Source organism: Bacillus rossius, chromosome 14 (assembly GCF_032445375.1).
Source record: "Bacillus rossius redtenbacheri isolate Brsri chromosome 14, Brsri_v3, whole genome shotgun sequence".
NCBI classification, from domain to species: Eukaryota; Metazoa; Arthropoda; class Insecta; order Phasmatodea; family Bacillidae; genus Bacillus; species Bacillus rossius.
This window is the reverse complement of record NC_086341.1, coordinates 24715530-24732756: the sequence shown is the minus strand read 5'-3', so window position 1 is coordinate 24732756 and position 17227 is coordinate 24715530.

The window sequence follows — 17227 nt, the reverse complement described above, 5'->3', positions numbered from 1 at the left end:
TTGAGCGAATTTAGCTGCGGTCCGCGCTCCACTGCCGTGGACGCGAGCACCGCCTCAATACGCAGATTTACGGGATTGGCCGCCTCCAATCACCCTCACCCCTCGTTGAGTAACCAGGCTCAGAAAAGCCTAGGGACACGATAATACGGAATAGTTAGTGACTTTGTAACATTCTTTGTAACCTTGTGCAACACACCCTCATGTAACATTTTCTTTTGTAAACTTGTGCAACGCAACCTCGTGTAACAATTCTTTTGTAAACTTGTGCAACTCAACCCCGTGTAACAATTCTTTTGTAAACTTGTTCGACGCACCTCTCCACGTAACATTCGTAAACTTGTATAACGCAACCTCGTGTAACATTCCTTTTGTAAACTTGTGCTACGGTAATTCAGTAACTCTCAGACTCAGTTGCGTGTAATTGTGTAATTTGTATCTTGTAACGTCACCTCTTGTACGACGTGGCGTGTAACTAGCAACGTTACACCAGAGCCACTGTCGACTGAATAAATGACGCACGTCATTTATTATCTCACTTCAGCGTACGCTTCTTTAAGCCTGCTATTCCCAACCCCCGCCGAGTAGGGAAATCCTCAAACCCACGCAACACCGCCGACGGTCCTAGTGAGGCGTGAAGGGGAGGGGTGAAGAGGATGACAGGAGGAATTGACACGCGTGCCTGATAAGGCACGCTGCCTCCACGGACGTAGCGCCGACGGGACGTGGCCGTGCGGTGTCTCACCGCGCGCAAACACAATCACAGTGGGACGTAAAACTCAAAATAAATTTTAAAATAGAAAAGCAATATAACTACCGGGTGTACCAGCGATGAGTTTACAATATTATTACAAAATTGCTATCATCAAAAAAAATTAATTTAAATTTTTTTTTTTTTTTTTTTTGCTATTTTATTCAGGTATGCATATAAAACCGGAAACCATGCTCTGCTACCAAGTTGTAACACCCCTCGTGCCTCAAAATTGAATTATTTTGAATTAAGTAAAAAGAGCCTTGGAAACTTGCTGGATAAAAAAAATAAGTTAAATAAATTGATTTACCAGAGGCGGCACGAGGTGGGGAACAAACAAAATTTAGGAACTTCCTGTAACAAGCAAGGAGGAAGTTGGTGGATCGTTAAAATCAATAAATAAAAACTACACGATTATCTTGATCCATAGTTTCCCTGTTTTATTTGCCCTGATGAATTATCTTGTTTCCATTACTTTACATACCAAAGGTTTTAACAAGTTTCAAAGATTTAAAAAAAAACAAAAGAAAAACGAAAAGGGGCCGGCCCGCGATTATTTAAAACAGAGTACATTGTACTGATACATTATTACAACTTGCAATGTTCTACTACATTAAATTTGTCGCTGATTAGTTTACCATATCAGTGGATTAAGTGGATAGTCACTTATCGCTGGTTTGTCTTTAAAAAGGGGGGGAATAGAAATAGAAACCATATCACCCGAGTCTTCCAGGTGTGGAGTTAAAAATGCCGAACTGTAGAATGGAAGGAAGCTGCTTCTTCTAATGGGTGGATCTCGGACTGCCGAAAAACATACTGATGGACAATTCGTCCACCAGTAGTTGCTGGATCTCGAATCTAGCTGAATATGTGCATCGCTGGGAGGTCGAACCCCTGACTGTAACAAGCCAAATCAAGACTGATTAGGACTTGAATACAGACAGTACATGGGGCAAGAAATGCCCGGAAAAATCTAAGGGGAGGTAGGGGAGGTCGCGAATTATCACTCACCAAAACAGGGGAGTTGCCTTCAAGCTGCCATCGCGGAGTCAGCCATGGTCCGTAGCTCGCGATTTGCGCGGCTGGGCGCGGATGATTTCTTCATAGTTAAAAAATTAAAAGGGAAAATTTCAAAACAAAAAAATTACTAACACTATGCAGACAGACTAATCTACTTGAATTTAGTTGAGGGATAGCATCCTTTATTTAGGACGATTACATAGTCGCTAGCGGTCGGATGAAGTCTTCCAGAGTCTTCTGAGCTCGCGGGAGATCTGTCTGCAAACGTGACGCGCGCCGATCTGTGTCGCGGCAAACCGCGTCTCGTAATTAAAAAGGGGCGCCGGCTCTTACAGGTGGAGGGGGGTCTGGGCCGCCGAAAGATTCCGAACTTGCCCGAATGCGGGCGGAAAAAAAACTCTGGCAGAAGTTTTGAAGTTGGCATCACTAGGCGACAGTAGAGAACTCTGTCGGAGGGGTCTGAGTTGAAAACAATCGACTCGCCCACGGCATCCATATAACTCAAGGGAAAGCAGGTGCTGCTCTCTGGCGCCCTAGAGGGTAGGCTAGCGGAGAAGTTCGCGACTTGGTCGCTAGGTAGCGCTTGCGATCAGTTTTGGCGCACTCGTTTTTTGCGAGGAGACCTTGAGGACGGTCACTGTTGCCCAGGGGGTTACGACCGGCCATTGGTCTTACTTGGAACTGAGAAGGGGGGGGGGTGAGGGTAAAATGCAACGCTGCTGGGAATCTACGTCCCGTCGTGCCTGCAGAGGAGCGAACTTAACACTAATACGTGATGAAAAAGGCCAATCTCAGCTCGTCTCTGAGAACTGGTCGCCTGCAAGCTACAGGCTTGTCTATGCAGTTTGGGTCACGAAGAGAAATGATATTACAGGCTTGAGGCGTGACTGAAGGCGGGGGAAATGGTAAGCTGTCTGCCAGTCAGGGATTAGGCCAGCAAAATATCCGATACGCCGATGGGTAAGGGGCTTCAGAGCACTGAGACAAAGTTTAACTCAGAGGAGTACACCAGACTAACAAAGTAAAATCACACTATAGTAGAGCAAATAAAATTTCCACACAAAAAAAAATTTAAAATCATAATAAAAATTTAAAATATATCGTGTCGAAATTACTAATTAACGGCACAATGTTAACTGCAATTGTAACTGTTCGAACCAATTAAACATCCACTCCTCACACTCCGTACGCGACGTGTTACCGACAGTACGATGTGTGTGTTATTGTATGAGTCTCCCTAACCCAGCCAGGAATCAGTGTGTTATGCTGCACAGGGCCTGTAATGTGTTAATAGCCAGGGATCCCTCCAACCGCAACCACCGCCGATGGTCCTAGAGGGCCACGCAGGGGCATTCGCACACAACGACCCAACTTTTGGTTAGACGCAGAGCCAGCCTGGCGCCCTCCCAGACACATTTTCATTAAGAGCCAGTTTTCCTGCTAAGAACCACGCCCGGTCTCGAACACGAGAGCCCGGACGACAGCAACTATTAGCGTGTTATCTTCATAAAGTTTTCTGTTATCACTCATAAGTCTGAATCATCCCTGTATATTTTGATCACATTTCCTGCCTTTTTTCCTCATTTGAATAAGTATAAGACTATTCTCCTCACTACTCCCCATGGCTCCACCCATTTTTGGGCTAGGCTTGCAAAGAAATAGCAGCCTGGGGGTTGCTGATTCATGTAGACTGTGTGTCAGGCCTTAAGCTATGGTGGAGTTCATTTCTCGGGGTTTGTTTTGCCAACATACTCCTCTTGTTGTTTATCGGCAGTTCTTTCTCTTCTAAACACTTAAAAATGAATTAAAGAGTTATACCCACCATTGTATAGTCATGGCTCCAGTCAACCAAGCCCAGCCCTTTGTTACATTTAATCTTTCGGGACTGGCCCATTCCAGTGACGCCACTCCCGCTGCCTGGCTAAGTTTTTTAAGTAATTATTAATGTTGAAAGTGATCTCAGGGATTAAAACGGGGGTTCGGCCTCGTGGCTGCAGGCAGGAGCGTGTCGCGGTTTGAAACCTACCCGGGCTGTTCAGGCCACCTAGGACGCCTTATAAATAACTGGTAAACGAATTGACACGACACTGCACTTTATTCAGAACCGATACTCTTGTTGGTCCAGGTACTGGCCGCTTCTGTTGTCTGACCGCTGCAACACGCGTGTCTCTATGCGTAAACGGTACGCGCGACCAGGATAGGTTGAAAAGTGGTATATATGGACTTATACAGTGGCCGATTATCAATGTGAAAGATGCGGTGGATAGTCGCGGAGCTACTGTGCTGCAACAACTTATGCAGACATTTACGTTTACATGGAGAACGGCACATACAAACGAATGTTCCAAAGTTATTTGCAATCTAACCTGTGGCGAAATATTAAAGTCCCGAAAAGTACGTAAACCCGGTAAGCTGGAAACATACACGTTACAGTCACTTTCTAATTAGAAATTACTCGGTTAGATTGGACGTTCCAAATGACACATTTACAGACAATGAAAGTTAAGAGGCGTAAGTTAACGAGTAAGAACTCTACACACGTTGCTAAGAGTCTTCGACGATAACAATTAATTGGCTTTGAAGCCGAAACTGTGTAACTCAATTACGCTGACCTTAATCTCTGGACATGAAATTATGTAATAAATGCAAAGCTACCTGTTGGGATAAAATTAATTAGTTAACGAGTCGCACGAAATATCGTGCGACTGAGTGGGGTCGGCACAGAGCTGGTAAAAGGATTTTAAGAACTTACACTATTGCTAAGACTTGGATGTAGCGCGAAAGTTGATGGCTCTGCGTTCGTGGAGCGCCCGACCCCTGCGAGCTCCCGATGGTAACTGAGCGCGAGACCGCCCTGCGGCCTCTCGCCTCGACACGAACAGCGCGGGAAAACAGCTCCGACCAGTTTTGGACTTAAATGACATATTTCACAATATATTATTATAAAACAATTTGACATAATTTCCCTTGAATTAATTATCTTTTAATTGTTATTAATTTAGTTGTTTTTGATTTGAAAGAATAATTACATATTTAATTTGGCGCATTGCCACACCCGGCCGGGTGCTGTCGTCGCCTTGGTGTTCGTCGTGGTGCACTTTTACACACTCGGCGGACATCACGCTCGGGCGTGTTCGATGCACTTAAGAGTAAGTGTTGTTGTGACATAACGGCCTGTGCGAACCAGAAGGAGCACCGGCGGTCGACGTCACCAGTTATAAGTAACTACAAAGAGACTGCTACTAGGTATAAGTGTGCTGTTGTATGTGCTGTCTCATGGTTGTAGTAACTGGTAGTTTGTCCCCGATGAGCTCTCAAGGGGAGTTCCTGGCAACATGGCTGGAGACAGCAGTGATTAGTTGAAAGAAAGTAACTCCATGAAGATGCTTACTTATTAGAAAAGAGGTAACACTTTACATGGTGCTATGACAGCACTCAGCCCACATCGTGTCGGTGTCGGAGCAGGTGTCTACATACTTATGATGTGGAAGCATAGGCTAGGGCAGAGGCGCGGCAGTGAGAACGAGTGTCTATTGGTTATGTTGCATGCAGGTCAGTGAGTTATGATGCGAAGATACAGTCTTACTGACATGTCGCATTTGTGTTGTAGGACACAGCAAACACCATACGAACGAAGGGGTCCTGAACATTACAAATTACACAAAAAAAAAACATTAATATTACATATCCAGCTGGCAGAGAGTACATGCATGACGCTGCTAGGCACGGATGTTGGCAGATTGATACATATCGCGAGGAGTTGTGTTCAGTAATTGAGTTACACGTCAGAATGGTGACGATGAAGGCTTCCATGAGCTTCATAGGAAAGTGTCAACAGGTGAAGTACTTTCACGAGAACCTTCAACCGCGTGTAACACAATCCTTAAAAATTAATAAAATAATTTGAGCTGAGTAAACAGTGTTCAAAGGGGTATTCCAATTAATTATAGCCAAGGATAGATGCAAAGGTTAAATTAGCAAGTATTTAAATTAACTCATTTCGTTTAATCCTGGGCAAAAGCCTCATGTAAATCCTCATACAATTACACCATTCTTTCACATATAAAATAATACTGATTAATTAGCAAGAAAAGCACTAGTACAAATGTCACTGCATAATACGTGAACGTATTTTTATATTACAAATACTTTAGTATTTACTTTAGACAGATAGTATTGCATAATATTGGATGATAAAGAATACTTTATAGTTAAATTAACGTTAACACACAGGGACCAAGAATGTCGTTAGCACAGACTAATGCCTCATTAGACAACTCAAAACCCGTAAATGGACATGCAGGCGACCGCGGCCTAACCTACACTAGGCAGTTTGAAACTTACTTTAAAGCATGACATCAAAAGAAAACCCACCAAATGTAACAAATTAACACATTACATGCATTACGTAAAAGCGAAAGACAAGTCCTAATGAAGAGTGAAGACATGACGGGGAGAAACGTCAGACAAACTACACGTAGCAAAGAGAGCAATTAATCAAAAAAACGAATAAGGTAAAAATGCCAAATGGAATTTAGAAGGTGACGGCCGAATAAACAATTTAGAGTTTAGCAATTACGAGTTACATGACTGTAAGGGTCACCACCTTACAAAAACTTACGTGCAGTCTCCCCGCTGTCACACTCTGTCTACAATCAACTATCTGACCTACATGCTTAATTCAGTGCGAAACCAGCACCGACTGATTATCACGATCTATCTACATGAGAGCAAACGAACAAGAAGAGCCTTCAAGGCAATACACACAGTTTTAAGTAAAACAGAGGGCGCCACGCGCATGCGCGGACACCTCAAGAGGGGAAGTCAAGCACAGCACTGGATGCAGGGGGGGGGGGAAAGGATGAAGGGAAGGAGTGCCAAAGTCCGCCGCGCGGCGCGAAGTTCAATCACAGCGCACCGACCACTTCAACTCCCCCACCCTTGACGGAGCGCAACCGCGAGCCTCGCCAACCAAGTCTCAAGGACACGAGCTGGCACAGCAGGTCCGGTCACAACACTCTTGAAGTAAAGAATCTCAAATGTCAAGTCAACACATTTCTATGTGTATACAATAACAAAAAGTGTTTCTAAATGACGATTTCTTGAAGCGAGCTCAACACATTTCTATGTGTATACAATAACAAAAAGTGTTTCTAAATGACGATTTCTTGAAGCGAATTCATGACTGGCATAATTTTCCGTGTAAGACACATAGTATGGAGTCTTCAGTGTTTCCACTGAAATAAAGACTCTTCAGCGCTGAAGAGAAAGTTTAGACTACGGGACAACCCTAATAAGTTCAATTTCGAGCAGCATCCCCTTCATCCCAGAGTAGCAGGAACAGCATGCCTTCAGCCAGCGCGAAACTAGGGCGAGAACGGCGGGCGTCCCCACCGTCTGCCCACGCTCGGCGCCTGGCAGGCAGGGCCATCCGAAGCGGCCGCTGCAGAAGAGTCAGTCTCCGCAAGCGTCACGGCCCCTCACGGGCAGGAGACGGCGGCGACAGCATGCCACCGCTCCTCATCGGTGACGTGACGGCGACCAACGTCCCAGCAAGCAAGTGACCTCGCAGACACGACGAACCCGGCGGGCGGCTGCGGTCACGGTATCTCGAGCAGGGCGAGGAGCGTCGGGTGCGCTGCGGTGCGAAGTCCTCTTCTGGGCGTAGCAGGAGCATCGGTGGGAGAAAAGGAAAGGAAAAAAAAGGGGGGGAAAGAAACACGAACACCCAAACAACAACAAAAAACTATTGTCTAAGAGAGAGAAAAAAAAATTATTGGTGAAATTTCTTTAATTGACCCAAATGGGCCTTTTTATATTTTCTAGTACCAGAAGGGTTACGCAATAGGACCGTGTTGTCTCCCAAAAATTTATCAATGACAAACGGCCCAACAAAAGCAGAAATTAATTTTGAATTAACATTATCAGCCAGTTTTGGCAATTTAAAATTCTTTAAGAGAACCAAGTCATTAACAGCAAAACCATGTGGTCTCCGCGTAGCGTTATAAGAGGCGGCTACAGCCTCGCGGGCCCTCTTAAGATTGCAACTCACGTCGTCAAGCATGGCCTCCAGTGAATCACTGTCAGAGGCGAGTTCCAGATGCGGCAGTCCCCAGGAGTTAAGCAAGGGATGGGTCAACTCACGGCCCAGAAAGGGGATGGAAGGGGGAAACCCTGTCGCCATATGGACAGCAGAATTAAACGCCACGTTGATGAATTCAAGGTCACTGTCCCACAATGACTGATCATCCCTGTAATAAGCAGTAAGAGTGGCTTTAAGCACCTTGTTTACACGTTCAGACTGATTGCCCTGGGGGCAATAGGGACTACTGTAAATGGGTTTAATCGCCCATTCAAAACACATATCCTTAAATAATACAGACCGGAAGTAACGGGCATTATCACAGGTTATCATAGCAGGAGCACCAAAAAATTTCCACACTTGCTCTCTTAAGGCTTTAACAATACTAGTCGCCTTCATATTTTTTAAGGGGAGTAGCAACACAAATTTGGAAAAGATGTTCAGAACAACTAGAATGCAAATATTTCCCTTTTTGGAGCGTGTAAGGGGCCCAAAAAATATCCATATGCAGAACGTGCCATGGAGCCACCGGGGGATCCGCACAATACAGGCCAACCTTGGCACATTGCGGGGGTTTAGAAACCTGACAGTCAACACACGACCTCACGTGGTGACGTACGTCTGCTCGTAGTTCGGGCCATGCCAGATGCGCGCTGATGCGGCGGAACATTTTTTCTATACCCAAGTGAGCTCCCAACAAGGAGTCGTGAAAATACTTAAGAACCATCGGACGAAGGGAGGCAGGGACCACAGCCTTCCTCTGCTTGCCTGACTTCCCTGTGTAATAAATTACACCTTGTTCCTCTACGTAGGGCGTAACAGTGCCATGATGCAAATCCCTGCGTATGTGAACGCACTGCGGGTCATCCTTCTGACAATCACGGATACTAAGGAAAGACTCTGGGAAAACCTTGCACACCGCGGCACTAATTGGCTCAGAACAGGATACTGGAAAAGCACTGGTGTCAAACTCCTCAGGGGTAAACATCCGTGACAACGTGTCCGCGACCACATTGTCACTACCCTTAAGATGGTGTAGCTTAAAGTTAATACGGGACAGCCGTAACACCCAGCACCCTAATTTTCCTAGCTGGTTAGGGTGGTTAAATAACCAGCTAAGCGCCTGATTGTCTGTGTACAGGTCAAATTCCTGACAGTCCAGGTACGAGGCGAACTTCTCAACGCCGAACAAGCATGCAAGCGCTTCCTTCTCATACACGCCGAGACGCCTTTCTCCGTCTGTCAACGATAGGCTAGCATAAGCTATGGGACGTAATATTTCATTTTCGAGATGACCCAGGACGGCCCCTAGAGCAATGCTAGACGCATCGACCTGAAGTGCGAACCTACGCTGAAAATCCGGAAGGATCAAAACGGGGGGAGAAGAGACAAGGGCCTTAAGATTATCAAAGGCTTTCTGTTGTGCGTCACCCCATTCAAAGGTTATGTTTTTCTTATGCAGCTTATTCAACGGACCACAGACCGCAGCATAGTCCGGTATAAAGCGTGCATAGTAACCTGTCATGCCTAGGAATCTCTGAATTCCCTTGACTTTTTAGGGGGCGGAAAATTAACTATGGGTAAAACCTTGTCAGGATCCATAATGAGCTTTCCCTTAGAAATAATGTAACCAAGGAACTTAACATGGTCCTGGGCCAAACGAAGTTTGTCAGGATTAACGGTTAACCTAGCCGCTCGAAGACGGTCAAACACCTGGGTTAGATGTTGTTTGTGCTCTTCTAAGCTAGCGCTATAAACAATAATATCATCAATATAGTTAAAGACAAATGTATACTTTAAATCAGAAAGAATATGGTCCAGCACGCGGCTCATGGCCTGACTATCAAATGAAACTCCCATGGGCACCCTATTGAACTGAAATTGTCCCCAAGGGGTAGAAAATGCGGTGTATTTACGACAATCAGGATGCAAGAGAATTTGATGGAAACTGGCGTTTAAATCGATGACGGAAAAAATGGCTGCCTCTCCTAGGTGTTGTAGAGCGCTCTCTACCGTCGGTAATTCATAAGAGTCCTGAATGACCTTATCATTTAAAGATTTGAAGTTGTGAACCAAGCGAAATTCTCCAGCCTCCTTTTTAGGAGCTAGAAAGGTGGGCGAGCTAAAATCAGAAATGGAAGGGGCAATGACCCTAGCTTCCAAGAGGCGATCAACAATAATCTTCATTTTTTGTAGTTTAGGGGATGATACTCTGTGGCCTTTGGCCTTAACAGGCGTGCGATCCTTTAAATAAAACTTGTAGGGCAATACATCACACCTACCTATACGACTGTTTATTATGTCAGGATAATGACTGAAGACGTCCGAAATCAGAGAGTCTCTGAAGGCCACGTCATTCATGTCGGGACAAGACATGACTTCAGGGGCGGCATCCTGCGGGATTAATTTAATTTTTAATGAAGGGCGAAAACCAAAAACAAGATGCTGATTAGCCACGTCAATCAAGCAACGAGTTTTCCCCAGAAAATCCAGACCAAGGATAAGTGGATGACACAAACCAGGAATAACGTAAAAATGCCAGTTCCAGGAAAATCCGGCAATTTTAATGTGAAGCTCAACTGTCATGTTAGCACGTACTACTTCTCCGTTAGCTACACAAATAATTACGTCAGGGCACGTAGTGACACGGCTCTGCAATGCAGGATGTTTATTACATAAGGAATAAAAAAAATCAGCACTCAGCAAGGAACGAGTGGCTCCAGAATCCACTAAAGCCGGAACAATGTCATTAAATAAATTAACATGAACAAAGTTGTAAAATTTATGAAAGGCGGCTTTTCTCTGACGACGATCGCGGCGACTGCTCATACGCCCGATCGGGGCCCGTTTCCCGGACACTGATCCCTATAGTGCCCTGCGCAGTTCCACCTAAAGCATTTGCGTAAATCGCGGCTCACGGCGGGCTGCGTGCACTCAGACACCGCGTGACCGAACTTTCCGCAGTTGGCACACCTGGACCGGCTGGCCTTGAGGCCGGGCGCATTAGTAGGAGGGGGGCGCCTGTCGGTGGCGCGGCCGGCGCCGACAAGGGGCTCGGTTACACTAACTACACAATCGACGAGCTGCGGCGCGCGAGTAGCACGAGCGGACTGAGAATAAACATTCACAGCAGGCTGAAATTCAAAGTTTTTGGGCTTAGAAAACCGCGATGTAGATGAAATGGGGAATTTCTCCTTATATTTTCTAACTGCGAGCAAGCGATTCTCCACTTCAGAGCTCCACTTGCGTAAGGCATTCAAGGTTGTTGGAGGACTAAGCATGGCGCTATGTTGAAGCACAAGCGGAGAGACATTCCCTAATATAGTTTATACTAACTCGGTTTCCGTGAGGTTTAAATTAAGAACAGCCGCATAATTGGCCACGGAATTCATAAACTGAAGAGTGGGCTCGTTAGGCAATTGAAACCTATATACTAAGTCCCGTTTACAGCTCTCAAGCACACGTGGAGGACAGGCAAATTGCAAAACTGAGCTCTTGAACTGATCAAAAGAAAGATTCTGAGTAATTGTGTCAGTAAGTAATTGCAAAAATGCGGCTCCACAGAGACTTAGTAGGGCCTTTAACAATTCTGCCTAACTGACTAATTTCATCCCTTCAAGACGCGAAGCCGCACTTAAAAAATCCAAAACAGCTCGTGGCTCGCAGCTATCAAGCCGAGGAAGGAGCTTGAGGTTGGAAAAAAATATTTTTGAATTAAATTTTGAGTTGAAGGCGGGGCCAGAAGCGGGTGGGAACTGCCGAGACGCTACCTCCTCCGCCGATTCCCAGGAGTTACGATCATGCTGGACGAGTAGGCTCCTCAGAACAGCAACGGTAGCGCCCTCCTCGAAGGGAACGCCCTCCTCTGAGAGGATTTGAACCAGCTCGTCACGGCGCAGACGATACACTCATCCCGTGACCGGTGACCCCATGGTGCATGCAAGACAAAAGAGAAACAAACAATTTAGCACTCAGCGCAAAACAGCAGAGTTGCGCAGTTGAAGGCTTCCATGAGCTTCATAGGAAAGTGTCAACAGGTGAAGTACTTTCACAAGAACCTTCAACCGCGTGTAACACAATCCTTAAAAATTAACTCATTTCGTTTAATCCTGGGCAAAAGCCTCATGTAAATCCTCATACAACTACACCATTCTTTCACATATAAAATAATACTGATTAATTAGCAAGAAAAGCACTAGTACAAATGTCACGGCATAATATGTGTACGTATTTTTATATTACAAATACTTTAGTAATTACTTTAGACAGATAGTATTGCATAATATTGGATAATAAAGAATACTTTATAGTTAAATTAACGTTAACACACAGCGACCAAGAATGTCGTTAGCACAGACTAATGCCTCATTAGACAATTCAAAACTCGTAAATGGACATGCAGGCGACCGCGGCCTAACCTACACTAGGCGGTTTGAAACTTACTTTAAAGCATGACATCAAAAGAAAACCCACCAAATGTAACAAATTAACACATTACATGCATTACGTAAAAGCGAAAGACAAGTCCTAATGAAGAGTGAAGACATGACGGGGAGAAACGTCAGACAAACTACACGTAGCAAAGAGAGCAATTAATCAAAAAAACGAATAAGGTAAAAATGCCAAATGGAATTTAGAAGGTGACGGCCGAATAAACAATTTAGAGTTTAGCAATTACGAGTTACATGACTGTAAGGGTCACCACCTTACAAACACTTACGTGCAGTCTCCCCGATGTCACACTCTGTCTACAATCAACTATCTGACCTACATGCTTAATTCAGTGCGAAAACAGCACCGACTGATTATCACGGTCTATCTACATGAGAGCAAACGAACAAGAAGAGCCTTCAAGGCAATACACGCAGTTTTAAGTAAAACAGAGGGCGCCACGCACATGCGCGGACACCTCAAGAGGGGAAGTCAAGCACAGCACTGGAAGCAAGGAGGGGGGGGGGAAAGGAGGAAGGGAAGGAGTGCCAAAGTCCGCCGCGCGGCGCGAAGTTCAATCACAGCGCACCGACCACTTCAACGATGTTTTGTAAGAGAGAGGAATAGTATCTGGCTTTAAGCATGGGCGGAGGACCTCCGCAAGCAATTACATGAAAGAATGTGGCCTACCACAGATTTCCATGGTTAGTGAACTAATTAGAAAGTTATGAAGGAAGTTGACAGGTGAAGTCCATAGACTGCCCAGTGTGGGCAATGTTGGAAAGCTCACGAATAATACCTCATACCTGAGGATAGATGCGAGAATGCGGTCTGTCAACTACAAAGGTGGGCAATGTAAAACTCGAAAACACATTGTTCAAAACGGAAGAATTACATTATGCTGTGAGTTCCTTCAACCCGCACTGAAAGCGAGGCCTGCCACAGGGCCATTGCAAAAGCATTAGGAAACTTACATTATGGATGTTACACTCAGTTGTCGCAAGATTTTGTAGACCCCTTGGTTCACAGACGCATCCGACCCCGAGCGAGCGGCGACTGGAATGGCCTCAGCAGCTCTGAGCCACCAAGGGTCACATTTCCTGTACGAAATACGCAGAGTATGGGAATGGCTCGGGCTGGGATTTGCGGCTTAGTCTAATAGAACAACATAGACAAGTGATAAAATTGTCGTAGCCCTGGATATCACCCCCGTGATGCGGGTTGCATAGTATGCTCAGGTAGGGCTCAGGCCTCGTGGCGGGGAAAATTAACACTATCCGAGCTACAATGATGTTTCGACAGTTTGACCACAAGTATTTATTGAGCCCTTTGTGTATGCTAGGTACATGGGCAATCCGCGGCACAACACCCGTCCCTCCGTGGAGTGAGGCTCGGCTGCACGTGTTTCGGATTGGGCAGGCGCCAAGTGCGGACTGCACCCCCTGGTCCTTTATGCGAATGATGAACGGTCTCTGCCCCTTCCCTATGATAGCGAGAACCAATTAAGTTAGAATGCCGTCGCCAGCGACGTGAAGTCCGGCCCGTGGTGGCATGCACGTGTCCGCCGATGCGCGAAATGTCCCACCTCAACAAAACCAAGAAAATACTTATTTACAATTTAAATTAGATTCAATGACGACCGATAGCGTAACGCCCGTAAACGTGGAAGTCTCGATCGCCCAGATCCAGTCTCACCAGTTCTGGCTCACGTCTCGCTGTCGCACTCGTCTCGCATGCGACCGCCTTCCTCGGCCGCCAGATGACTACTCCCCCTCCTGCCGCGTCTCTGCCTCTCCACCCGTCCTCCCCCCCCCCACCCACTTCGTGACACGTGCAGCGCTCGGAGTGATTCCGGGTGTTGGCCTCGGCTTCGTTGCCCGGTGACAACAATTACAAATAATACTTGGAAAGACATATAATTATAATAACAAAAGTTCACGAAAAATAATTATAATATATACAAATAATAAAAATGACACGTTCTTGAATATAAAATATGTTTCACACAACACACATTCACTGCACGGGGCAGGGGAGGATTAGGGGTTGGCGCAGCATAACGGACTTTATGAGCAGGGGATACACTTGGGTCGACGTCAAAATTACTTAATTAACAATTAACAAATAGTGATTAAATGAATAAATTGACTTCCCTCGGCCTATGGTCCCTAATTCCCTGTTGTGAATTGTCCTGAGACTCGCTCTGGTTTGGCCCGCGTAGCTCTAGTCGGAGAGAGAGTGGAGTTCAGACCAACGTGGCCAGGACCGGGAAATATGGGACCAGGAGGGAAATTTACGTAGGTGGAAGGAATGGTAGAGGGTAGCAAGGAGAAGATGATGCTGTCCGTTTTCAAGAGCTTCTTTATTCCGTGAAGAATCCTGTCGCAGCCTGGCCGGCAAGTCGCGGAACGAGCATCCTCCTCTGCCGCAACCCGGACTCCCGGAAACAAACTCTTGGCAACAAAATGAGAACCGGAATAACAGTGAATGCAGTCCCGTAGCGAATCGTTCCGGTTACGAAAGTTCAGAAGTGCTACACAGCACGTTATCGACCTGTCACATAAGCGGAGATAGTCCTATAACGATACGTACTGACTGAGAGAGTTCGGCTGTTCGGAGAGGCACATATGTGGCCTGTGACGTATGCAGAAATGGTTCTGTAACGATACGTACTGATTAAGAAAGTAAGAAGGTTCAGACATGCACAGCATGCGTCTCGAGCGGAGCGAATTGCGAAGTGACGAAAGACGCGATCTTGTTAACGAGATTTATCACTGGAAAATCCTGTCACAGCCTGGACGACCACGTCGGTTGACGGACGTTTCATCCACGCTGCAACCCGGACTCCGTGCTACTTCTTGCGGAGCGGAGCGAAGCAGGTCCGCTCCGTACGACTGCCAGTAGGCGACTGACTCTCCGCCGCCCGCGCGCCGCTACGCGTGGGCTGCGGAGGAGGGGAAGCGGGCTGGCGCAGGGGAAGGTGCGACTCGCGCAGTGGGCCAGCCTTGCGGATCTACATGTTACTGACACAGCATAAGCACTTTAAAATATATACAGAAATATCTAAATGCAAATTATTAAAAAGAAAAGGACATTATAAATTATTAAACAAAGCGTAGACACTCGAGAATATTTACAATGGAACATAGTGACAATAAGTATAGAATGTTATTAGTTATTTACAAGACACAAGATCGCCTTTGGATGTTCTGCCGTCCGCCACGGTCTCGTGTTCGAGGTCGGGCGCAAGTCCTAGCGGGGTGGCTGGCTTTCTTAGAGATTTCTGTTCCGGGGGGGGGAGGGGGCGCCAGGCTATCTCGGTGTCTAACCGTGTGATGGTCGTGGGTTCGTTGCTCCAGCGTGGCCCGCTAGAACCATCGGCGGTGATGGAATTTGTTTCCTGATTAGGTTGGGTTGTTTAGGTTAATTTACATACACTGTTCTGGTTGTTCTACGGGTCGCACGTCGCGCACGGGAGGTGCGGGGTGGATGTTTTATTGCTCACGATTTACACTGGTTCATTACATTGGGCGCGAGGTCTACTCGGCAGTACATGACTGCCAGTGAGGCGTCGGAACACGTAGAAGTTTTGGTTACACTATTATTACAATTACACTTGACAAAACGGCACCCTGTGGTGCTCTTACGTACACGATTACACTCCACACGTTATCTGAGCGGGACACCTGCGTGCCTCTACGTGTGTTTACTTATTAAGCCCTCACGCCAGTCGCAGTTGAGGGAGAGCGTTCGATTAGCATCGGCTAATCCTGTAATTGGTAAATTGCGACGCGCGGGCCCACCTGTGTGGACCGCGGCTCGCTACTAAATTAAAAACACATCTACGATTGGCTGTAGCCTGTGCCTGTGCACTGGGCGATTAATTAAAGTTCCAGGGTGGCGGGAGACGGCCCGTACCGTATACTGCACGGCCCCACGTAATGCTTTGTGTGGGGCGTGTTAAATTGACGCGGCTGGGTTAGGCCCTACACCGGAAAAGGACCGGGCGCACACGGGGAGTATTTAAAAAAAGGTTTCGGTTATGACTATAATTACCAGATGGACGTTCGGTGAACACAAAGAAATGCTGGCTCCCCGTGGGACGTGCGTCCGTCCCGGTCCGCGAGTCGCGCTGTACTGGCGTCTGGCCCTGGCGCGAGGGGAGGGGTTAGCTCCCTGTCGCGCCAGAGTTTCTAAAGTTCGTTATTCGTAAAAAATTACATTAATAATAAAAAGGAAGTGGCTCTAAATTCATACAATAAAACTTAATGATTAACTTAATATCTATATATGTTTTAGAATTGACATTTAATAAGTTTGTCTAAAATAAGTTTGAATATTAGAGTCAAGCTGGAGACTGTCTGTTTCTTGATAACTACTCCAGTGGCGAATGATAATGCTAATTTGGGGCGGTTTGCGTTACGTCACTCATTTCACTACTGAATTTAGGCTGAAGGCCGCAAGGGTTGTACTCACAGCTGTTTTAGTAGAAAGCTACACGTGAATGACCCGGGCACTCCTACGTTGCACTCTATTAGTTAGGGGCTTTTGTTTGTTTCTGATTACTTTATTATTGTGTGGGGAATTTTGTAGGCATGGGGAGTGCGTTGCATGTGTAATTAAAATGGTTCGCTATTCTCTACCTTGGGCTGCGGTCCGCTCACTTGACTCAGGTGGGCCATGGCTAGGGGTGCTTTCCGTTAGCGGAGCCGAGTACTGGCGGGTGCAGGTCGGGCTTTGGGGTGGCCTTCGACCGTACAATGTCAGTTCCAGGGCGCACGCGGGTGCATCCCTGTTCGTAGACACTGCACTTAGGTTGCACTAGTAATGCAAGAGAGGGCTCTGACGAGGCATAACGGCCTGAAGGAGCCGGGGAGACACTTGGGTCGACGTCAAAATAATATTTTTTGAGATGTATGTCCAGTGGACGAGTACATAGGTACACT